The 11351-nt window shown below is 38.6% G+C and overlaps 1 long non-coding RNA gene across 1 annotated transcript; it reads right to left on the reverse strand.

Annotated features, from left to right (window-relative positions):
* Positions 1–5615: 5615 nt before the first annotated feature.
* LOC142182526 (uncharacterized) lies at positions 5616–8773 on the reverse strand. Its single transcript, XR_012711331.1, has 3 exons — positions 8117–8773; positions 6240–6356; positions 5616–6163 (listed from the first exon to the last, which is right to left on the reverse strand). It is a non-coding gene; the product is annotated as an uncharacterized LOC142182526 (long non-coding RNA).
* Between the last annotated feature and the right edge of the window lie 2578 nt (positions 8774–11351).

Genomic DNA, 11351 nt, shown 5'->3' on the forward strand with positions numbered 1-11351 from the left:
AATGAAAGGAAACCCGAGCTAACTCATCTAAGAACATTTGGGGTGCAAGTGTTATGTTCTAAATAATGGAAAGGATCAGCTTGGTAAATTTGATGCCAAAAGTAATGAAGGAATATTTCTGGGCTACTCTTCTCAAAGCAAAGCGTACAAGATATACAATAAGCGGACTCAATGTGTTGAGGAAAGTGTTCATGTTAGTTTTGATGAGCCATATCCATCCTGTGAGAAGAGTGCTGAAGAGGATAAAGATGGAGAACCCTTACCAGTCCCTGGTGAAGTCATTGACATGACAAATGGAAAGGCAGATATGATGTGCCAAGTAAAAGAGCTGAGTGAAGACAATACTGCCTCTTCTTCAATGGAACCAGGTACTTCAATTACAACCACTGAAGCTGAAGAAAGAATGGTTGATGCAGTTCAGGGTACTCCACTAGCACCTGAGAGAAGAACACAAGAAAACCAGCACCCACATCCTCTACAAATGAACCTCAGATATCTAACTGGAAACACAAAAGCTCTCATCCTCTTGACAATATAGTTACCCCTCTAGATTCCGGAGTACAAACTAGGTCAAAAGCTAGAAATTCACTTGTCTTCTTAGCCTTTCTCTCCAAAATAGAACCCAAGAATATCAACGAAGCCCTGAAAGATGCAGATTGGATTACAGCCAAGCAAGATGAGCTACATCAGTTTGAAAGGAACAATATCTGGCACCTGGTACCTAGACTCTCAGATCGAACCATTATAGGAACCAGGTGGATATTCAGGAACAAGATTGAGGAACATGGAAACACACTAAGGAACAAGGCCAGGATAGTGGTTCAAGGCTACAATCAGGAGGAAGGGATTGATTATGATGAAACGTTTGCTCCGGTCGCTCGCATGGAAGCTATTAGAATTCTAATCGATTTTGCATCTCATATGAAATTCACCCTATTCCAAATGGATGTCAAAAGTGCATTTCTGAATGGATTTCTTAAGGAAGAAGTCTATGTGAAGCAACCTCCAGGGTTTGAATGTCATGAACACCCTGAAATTTTGTGTTTCAACTGGACAAAGCATTGTATGGGTTGAAGTATGCTCCTCGAGCTTGGTATGAAAGACTGTCAAAGTTCCTCTTAGAAAATGGTTTTAAAAAAGGGAAAATTGACAACACCTTGTTCCTAAAGAAACGGGGAAGGAACCTGCTCATTGTTCAAGTTTATGTTGTGATATCATTTTTAGGGCAATAGCTGATTCTCTGTGTGAAGAATTTGCAAAACTCATGGGAAGTGAGTTTGAAATGAGCATGATGGGGGAACTGAACTTCTTCTTGGGCCTTCAAGTAAAACAGTCCTCAAAGGGTATATTTATTTGTCAGCAAAAATACACCAGGGAGCTCTTGAAGAGGTTTGACATAGAAACATCAAAGGTGATAGACACTCCCATTGCTACGGCCATTCGACTGGACATGGATGAAACTGGATCCCTTGTGAATCAAACCATGTATAGAGGCATTATTGGGTCTCTTCTCTATCTCACTGCCAGCAGACCTGATATTGTCTTCAGTGTGGGGCTATGTGCAAGGTTTCAATCAAATCCCAAGGAATCTCATTTGAAGGTTGCCAAAAGAATTCTGAGATAGCTTAAAGGAACACAGGATCTGGTCTTTTATTATCCCTCAGGTGACAGTTTTAATCTCATTGGATATGCTGATGCAGACTATGCAGGTTATCTTGTGGATAGGAAAAGCATTTCTGGAATGGATCACTTCCTAGGTTCATGTCTCATCTCTTGGGGCACAAGGAAGCAAAACTCAGTGGCTCTTTCAACAGCTGAAGCAGAATATGTAGCTGCAGCATCCTGCTGTGCTCAACTTCTATGGATTAAGCAACAACTGGAGGATTTTAGGGTACGTACTGAGAGTGTGCCCCTTCTATGTGATAATACCAGTGCACTCAACATGGCCAAGAATCCAGTTCAACACAAAAGGACCAAGTATATTGATATGAGGCATCACTTTCTGAGGGACAATATGGATAAAGGGTTGATCTGTATGAAGTTCTGTAGCACAAAAGACAAAATTGCATATATCTTTACCAAAGCATTAAGTAGGGAAAATTTTGAAATAAATAGGGTGAAGTTGGGGCTTTTAAAGCCCAATTGAGAACCTGATTCCTCATCATTTGCCTATGAAAATCACCTTCAAGTAAAACTAGCTAAATTGTTTTCTGGCCAAGTCTAACTCACTTTAATACCATTGCAGGTAAACACGCATGATGAGTATAGAAGCTGTAGATGCAGTGCATGGGCGATAAAAGAGGATTGATACTTTCAAATAACAGGTCAAGAACCTAGTTCTTGCACCAAAGGTTAGTAGTTTTGTGCATTCGTTAATACACGTCTTAAAAAGGTACAAAACTCAAATGCCATGTCATCCATCTTTTCACACCCTAGTGTCACGTCTCTTCACTCAAATCATTCCATATCCCTCTAAAATGTTGCACTTCTCCACGCACAACCGCCATTTCAGAACTGGTCCTTATCTCTCTCTTCAAAGTTATCCATTCTTAATAAAACCCTCCTCCTTTCTCCACAAACCATAAGTCTTCCATTAGAACTTCCCAAAGTACCTTCACTCCATCTTTTCAATGGCTGATACAAGCTCTAACATCCCTGCCTCAGTCATCCCTGGTACTAAAGAACCTATGGAGTCCTCCGTCCCCTTTGAGTCTTCTATAACCACTCTTACTCTCCTCGCTGAAATCACACCTCACCTAGATTCCCCGTCTCTCCCCATTTCAGAAACCCCTCAAATTGTTGATCCATCCTCTCTAACTTCTGAGGTTCCCTCTAATCAAAGAACAAATGGAGAATAAGGTCAAAGCCCTGAGGTCATAGAGGGTTCCGCCATTGTTGCTATAGATACTATGGTGGCAGTGGTGCCGATTGAGGAACAAAATATTGTAACCATCTTTGTGGTATCTGCTGACGGTGTCTTGCATGAGATAATTTCTCAGAGAAACGAGGTACAGGGTATGGGGGAAGAAGGAGCCATAGTGACTGTTGAGGGTGCTGCACTAGCAGAAACTACTGGGCCCTCATATGAGAAACTTGACCCCTCTCCGGAGGACCCAGGTCAGGGTTCTCATTCCCAGGACAGTTCTGCTCCTGCATTTGCTGTTGCGCCTTTGGACATTCAAGCTCCTGAGATAAGGTCCAGCAATTAGGAGGATTTAGACAACCTGGCTCTTGATGCGTTCATAGTCAAGCGAAGGGTGGTGTCCACTCCTGAGTCTTCCACCAAGCGACCTACTACCAGGTTTTAAGCTAAGGTGGCCTACGACTTTGCCCTTCAAAAGAGCAAAAAAAGTACTAACAAGCAAAGAAGGAGGTTGGTGAAAGATAATGTGCCCGTATGGTTTAAAGCTGTCCCTATGGTGGAAGTGGAAGAGGAAACACCAGAGGAACCTGGTTCCTTGGTGAGAGTGTCCTAGAAGAAGAAGTAGCCTGCTTCAGTAGAGAGAGTTTCAACCACCAGTTCCAAGTTGAAAGATGTTGTGAGTGAGCCTTCAATGTCTGATGAGGATGTGTTAGTCAAGTATAAGGGAAAAGAGAAATCAAGTGGTGGGAAGTCTGGTAAACGAAAGTTTGAAACTGATAAGGAACCTAGTTCTATGAAAAAGCTGAGGAGTGAAAGCAGTTCTGCTTTAGAACGCCTAAGGCACCAAAAGGTTCTGCTGGGTCGTACGTTTGACCCAGCAATCTCTGATATGGCTGGTATGCGACAAATTCTTAAGATGGTTGAGTTTCAACGATGTGCGCATCTATTCCAAATGGATGTACCTAAGGTGTTTGAGGATGAGGTTCAAAGCTTCTTTCCTAGCCTTTTTCCCGTTGAGACCGACCATATTTGTGCTTTGGTGAATGGAGTAGATATTGTGTTCGATGTAGGTTTTCTTGGGGATATTCTTAAAGTCCCTACAGTTGGTGTGCCTAGTGTGAAGGATGCGTGTCAGTATAATTTCCGGAATGTTGTGGTAAAGGACAATGCAAACCAAAATGGGAGCCAGATCCACAAGAAGGCATTACTCCCTGTTTATCAACTGCTCTTCGAATTGGTAAACAAAGTTCTATTGCCTCGTGCTGAGAGGAGGTCGATGACCTCTAAGTCTGACCTGTTTTTGATGGAACAACTGGATAGCTTTATCCTTGTCAGCCTGCCTGCTATTATGATCTAACACATGCAAAAAGTATCAACCTTCAAGGATGGTAATCATGGTCTTCCATACGGGTTTCTGCTTACGCAAGTGTTTAAGTTCTTCAAGGTGTCGCTGGGGCAAGGCAAGGTAGGAACTAAGAAGCAGACTTTCTTACAAACAACGTTAGCAGAATGTGAGTGTATAGAAAAGAATGGGGGGAGGGATAGGCAGTACATCAACCGTCTCACAGCTCATTAATGCTCAAAATTGTGCAACTGAGGAGATTCGTCAATTGAAGGCTAGGAATGCTATCCTGGAAAGTTAGCAAGCCCAAGGGATTCTGGCGTCAAATGATGAAGTGACTCGTTTGACAAAAGAGAATACTGATCTCAGGGCGCAAGTGGAGAACCTGAAAGTAGAACTGCTCAATGAGCAAAAGTCGGCCAATGCCCGAATAGACCTAGTTCTCCAAACTCTTGCTGCAGCCTCCAAGCCCTCTACTCCTACTACCCCCTAATTACCACTTCAGTGACCAGTTTCTGGAATGTTCTTTTAAGTTTTTTTTTGGCAGATGTTTTGTTTCTTTTTTTGATGTGGTTGGGATGTAACAGTACTGCTCCCGTCATTAACAGTCCAATTTTGTCTTTCCTTTTTAAGCAAAGGCATATATATTTACACTACTAGAAAAAAATGGATTTCCCACTGCGAAATCAGTGAAAAACTGGTGGGAAAATTGAGTTTTCACACCACATTCCCACTGAAACGAGTCACCAGGAAAATGCTTGGTGGGAAATATCTTTCCAGAGAAGCGGTGGGAAGTTTTCCACGGTTTTCCCAGAGAAACTTTAATAGGAAAAATAATGAAATTTCCCACCAACAATCAGTGGGAAATAGTATTAGTAATTTTTATTAAGTTTAATACATTAGCCAGGGAAGTGATGGGAAAAATGCACGGGAAGCTGGAAATAAAGTATGAACTTTCCCAGTGATGGAAAATATGCAAGTTCTGAAAAATAATGTATGAACATTCCCACCGATATCAGTGTGAAATGTGTTAATTCTGAAAATAAAAGTATAAACTTTCCCACCGATATCAGTGAGATAAATGCAAATTCTAAAAAAAAATATGAACTTTCCCACCGATATCAGTGGGAAATATGCAAGTTCTACAACTATAGTGACGAACCTTCCCACAGAATCAGTGGCAATTCCGTGGGAAATCTAGAAATTATTTTTGTGCACAATGTTGCTTTTTATACTGCACCACTTGCCAAACAAAAAATACAACCACCTACAACCTAAATACAATTAAACATTCACACACAAAAATCAGCATCTTCCGATCCATTTCTTTAATTAACAACCAACCAAAACTAAACATACTAGAAACCAATAATGCAACTAAACATTCAAATAAGAAATTCAACATTCAATCTTATCTAATTGATACATAATATCCAACATCATAGTCCCACCCAAAATCATATTAATAAAAGAAACTACTCCTTAGTCTTGTTAGAGTGTGATGGAGAACATGGTAGAGGAAATGCACCAGCTGCTAAGAGGTAGTTTAGCTGGGCCTTGAGGTTTTTAACGTCACCCGTGACACGTGTAAATGCAACATCCTTTCGCCTCATTTCTTCCTCCCTCCGCCTATCTTCTTCCTCCCTTCGCTTTGCCTCCTCTTCCCGCGCAACCCTTTCCTGTGCATACAACTCAGTGATCTCTGCTATTCTTCTATACAATAGCTCAAACTCATCCTAATTAATTGAGGACCTTGAAGAAGAAGAGCCACCGGATCCAAAAGATCGACGACTAGAACTAAACTCTGATCCAAGGCCGTAAACTCTTCCCTTATGTACGCCACCATCCGCCTTAATCCACAAGTCCATATAATTCTCCTGGGATGGTTGGATTGGCTTTCCTTGATCATCATTTGGTTGGCTTTGAATGAACTCCTCCAAGGATTGTTTGAAAGTATTCTGCAAAAAAGTTACCAACTATTATATGAATAAATTTAATTAATGAAAAGTATTAAAAAGTAACTTGAAATCTTACATAGGTTGTCTCGGCTCGTGGCTCAATCCAAGTTGTCTTTGTTCCATCCTTTAGCTTCTTCATATGTGTATGCTCAAATACCTCATCTTGAGTAGCTGGTCTTCTTAAAGACTTTTCCTGTTAAATAAAACATGGAAAAAGCAAAATTAAAGTGCTATGCCCATGAAATGGTTCTCTATTCTTGAAAATTCAAGGAAGCAATGGATAAGAGAATACAAGTAATGGATAGAACTTATAGAGTGCTCGACAAGAACTGTGAAACAGAAAGACTAATCTGGATTTAAATTGCTACAGGAACTAAATCACATAAAGCATCACATACTCTTTTCCAAAAAGGTACTCCCTCCGTTCATATTATATGAGGTAGTTTGACGCGGCACGGAGTTTAAGAAAAAAGAAGAAGACTTTTGAAATTTGTGGTCTTAAAAGCTTAAGGGGTAAAAAGTTTGTGGGGCCATGACATTTGTGTGGCTATAAAAGCTTCTCATTAAGGATAAATGAGTAAAATGAAAGAGTTTAAAGTTGAATTATTTTCAAATTTAGAAATATGTCATTTATTTTGGAACAGACTAAAAAGGAAAGTACCCATTTAATGTGAAACGTAGGGAGTAATAAGTAACAGGGAAAAACTTAAGTTAACAAGTAACCATATTTGGCATTACATAAAGTATCATAGCCAAAAGCGAAAGGCTATTCATGTCTCAAAACTGCCTTCTGCAGCAAGAATATCAGTAAGAAATCCATGAAACTTGCCCTTTTTGCACAATTTCATTAAAAAAGCCATTGTGTACTGCATTTTATGCTAGCTCATAAGGCAGACCAAAAAAAGAGAAAAAATCGACTGTAGACCAGGATATTTCAAGAAATAGTTAAGCAAGGGCTTGTTCAGGCTGTATAATTCAAGATTTGAAAGGAAAAAGCTTAAATCCACGTGTAGATGGATATTGAGAAGGACATCCGAACTTCAAAGATGAATAGAAAAAATAATTGTGTACACGAAGCAGAAAAAGGATAAGGAGGTAGAAGAGATGCACTTGTAAGAATCTTAAGGAACACAATTTGTCAATCATATAAATCTTAACTGCTATTACTAAAAGAGCCAAAGGCTTTTCATTAACTAACTGGTTGTAGTGCTTCCAACTAGATCTTAACTGCTATTCCTCAAACGTTGTGTCAATATAAATTGTAGCTCTGCAGCGAATGGGTTCAGCAGCCATGAATGGGTTCAGCAAACATGAATTTAACATAAGTACATTAAACTATCTTTTAAGTGCACTGTTTTTCAGTTCACTTCCAAATATCACTGGCGTAAACAGACATTATGATCATATATGCTGATTGAAAAGCCGTCCTGACTAACATCAACCTCCATCCAGATATGTTTGAAAATGGAAACCATTTTGGACCAATTATTATATTAGTAACATTTATCATCAGAAACAATCTTCTGTGAAGAATGAGATAACATACAAAGATAACTAATTAAAGTCCATAAGAAGAAATAAAAGGAGAACTTTGAAACATTTATAGTATATCAAATTGTCACTACTACTTCTCGGAACCTAGTTCTATTTTCAAAGCAATGACATTCATGGAGAAATTCTTGTTCTATTCTCAGTAGCAGCCTTGTTGCTTCAAGAAACATAAATTCCGCATTAAGGTATGAACATAAATTCTTTTTTTAAACCATTACCTCATGAAGAATTGTACATATATTAGATATATATATATATATATATATATATATAAGAACAATTCATCCACAAGAAAATTGTGTTAAAGAGCCATTTTCTTGTAGAATATCTAATGATGGCTCATATGTGTACATTGGCAAGATTCAGGAAAAGCAGAAGCAAAAAAGAACTTATAGTAATTACCTTATAAGTAACTTAATTGTATAAACACAGGACTAGAATATTGCAGACCAGCGGATCTGGTGGTCGACAATCGTTCGGACTTGGTAAAGGTTGTCGCAGCACCTGTAGTAGGACAGAGGACTTATCGCGATGCCCGCGGACCAATTTACGATGTCTCCGTCGCTGACGTTCATCGACTAGTATAATAAACACATACCAATCTTTTTCGATGATCCCCAATACTTATTGAACCTCCCGTGTGCATGGAGCCACCTTTGTCGGACAAACGGGTTGCCTTTGCCAATTCACTTTCTTAAATTCCTCAGAGGCCCAATACTCAGTTAGTTTAGTCCATATATCCTCAGTAATCCAACTTGGAATCTCTTTCTTATTTCGAGCTTCTCGAAGCATATCAGTCAACCTATCAGCACATTTCTTAAAAAAGATGCCTCGTACCTATACCTCACATTCAACTGGCCAAGCACACTTCATCTACAAATAATTAATTTGTTAGATTGGTTAAATATGAGTTGAAAAATGAAATAATTTATTTTACCCTAAATTCATCAAACATCCTATCCCTAATATTCCATGGAACATCTGACCAGAACCTCCAAGGTCCATGATAAAATGAACACATTGATTCAACCACAACTTTTGTAGCTTGAGTACAAGGATGAAACCTGCATTAAATTAAACATGTTAGAAACCAGATTTATAATTAATTAGAAAATAAACAAATAATACTTACCCAGCTTTATCGGCAATGATAATCAACCTCCCGAGATTATCTAACCTTCTAACATTTGGAGGATCCTAAGCATGTATAGGAAGCCGTGTAACTGAATCACAATCAATGCATGTGGGACTTCGGAGGGATATCAACACCAATATTTGGAGGATCCTGAGCATGTATAGATTCAAATGAATGCATGAAAGGATGCTTTGGAGGCCGACTAGAAGATGTGGGCATTCTAGGGGTAGAATAAGAGGCTATGCCAGGGGAATATAATGAAGGAATAACGGGAGACGATGACGATTGAATGCCGTGTGATGGAATGACTGGAGTAGATGATGGGGGTATGGCAGGTCTAGGTGTAGGCATAGATGGGCAAGCAGGTCTAGATGAAAACATCCCATTTATGTCTTGGGAAGACATGTAATAATAGTAAGGGGTAGAGGACGGAGCAGTATATCCTAGGTGTGATATAGAGTTATAAGGGAGTTGGAACTGAAGACGGGCATGTAGGTGGAGGCACATGTGGACCAGATTGTGCCGATGGTGGAGAGGTAGGGAGACGACCTAAGTTACGTGAAAGTTGTTTATTCTTCTTTGATTTACCTCCAGCAGCCATCTAAATAATACAAGCATAAGAAATAAATAGCATGTTAATTCTCTTAGCAACAAATTTAAAAGCATAATTACTACATAAGTTAGAAAAAACAAACATGTCAATTATCATCATCGCTTGTTTCATTTTCATCCATTCCATCGTCATCGCTTGCTATATTTTCATCATCAGTTTCATCCTCCTCACTTGTTTCATTTTCATCAAAAAATTCTTTCTCCTCAATGAATTCATTTTCATCACCTGAATCTTCCTCCGCATTGGCCATAGATGTCCCAATTCCATAATTTGTTCAACTAACAAGTCAACTTCTTCGTATATGCCTTCACTATGCAGCTCATATTCTAATTCATTATCCACAATTTGTTGAACACTTGATATATCATTTTGGTATTCTACAACTAGTGAATCCTCAACTTCCACTCTTCCAACTGGCTTAGTTTTAATAGCTACCCACCATTCATTCTTATTTTTACATGTCAACGGATAAGGAGCGTAATACACTTGCTTCATATTTTGTGCTATAACAAATGGATCATAGCTTTCATACTCCTTTGCATGCTTAACTTCTACTATTTTGTATTTTGGGTGTACCTTTTTACCTCTATTTGGTATGGGATCAAACCACTTGCATCGAAAAAGTACCAACCTTTTCTTTGGCCAACCAACATACTTTATTTCTAAAATCTCCTGGAGCACACCATAATAGTCAATATCCCCACCTTGGTCACCATCACCACCTTTCACTCATACCCCACTATTAATGGTTTTCTTATTCTTAGACCATTCTTCTGTATGAAACTTGTATCCATTGACAAAATACGTAGACATGGTTTTGACTTGTGGGGTAGGTCCCCAAGCTATATCATGTAAAAAAGGATCACATATACCATTTTTTGGATTATGAACCTATATAGAGTTGAAGAAAATCGAGAAGTTAGAAAATCATATAGTGTGTAAATAATAAATTTTTTATTACATATTAATTAACACTTACATAGTCTCTAAACCACTCTGAAAATCTGGGATAAACATTATCATGGCCGAACTGACTCACAAAGTAACTATCAGACATTTTACAATGTTTATTAGTTAAAAGAAGAATAGATTATGCACATAGGTCAATAGTATAATTCCAAACTTACTTGCAAAATTGTTGAACTTCGGGGCAATTCAGTAATACATGTGTTGTAGCCGATTTTTTTACCTTATTAGTCCAACTTCTTTTATGACTTTTTCTCGAACCTCTACCCAATTGATTGAATATGGATATTGAAGGTTCCAAAGGATCATTATCGCCTTCATCATGCCAATTCGGTCTATTTCTCAAACATGAAACATGATTCTCAAAATAATACGAACAAAAATGAGAGGTTTCTCTAACTAGATACGCTTCACATATTGATCCCTCAATCTTGGACTTTTGTTTCACGGTCCATTTACATTTGCCAATAATCCTGCATAGCACACTTTTAGATAGGAATTCTTTTTACCAAAATACATAAAGAGAAAATAGTTAATGGTCATTACCTCTCGAAGGGATACATCCATCTACATTGAACTAGTCCTCCAAGTCGTGCCTCTTGTGCAAGGTGAATTGGGAGATGTTCCATTACATTGAAGAAACCACATGGAAAAATTTTCCCTAGTTTATTTATGATTAAAGGAATATTACTTTCCATGAAAATTAGGTTTTCATCCCTTAATGTGTTAGAACACAAGTCCTTAAAAAACAAGCTTATCTCTGTGATGGGTTTCCATATTCTCTCAGGCAATGAGCTAAATGCAATAGGAATTAATGATTCCAATAAAATGTGACAATCGTGGCTTTTCATATACATCAACTTTCCTTCTTTCATGTCAACATGCCTGGATAAGTTTGATGCATACCCATCGGGAATCTTCAA

Source organism: Nicotiana tabacum, chromosome 7 (assembly GCF_000715075.1).
Source record: "Nicotiana tabacum cultivar K326 chromosome 7, ASM71507v2, whole genome shotgun sequence".
NCBI classification, from domain to species: Eukaryota; Viridiplantae; Streptophyta; class Magnoliopsida; order Solanales; family Solanaceae; genus Nicotiana; species Nicotiana tabacum.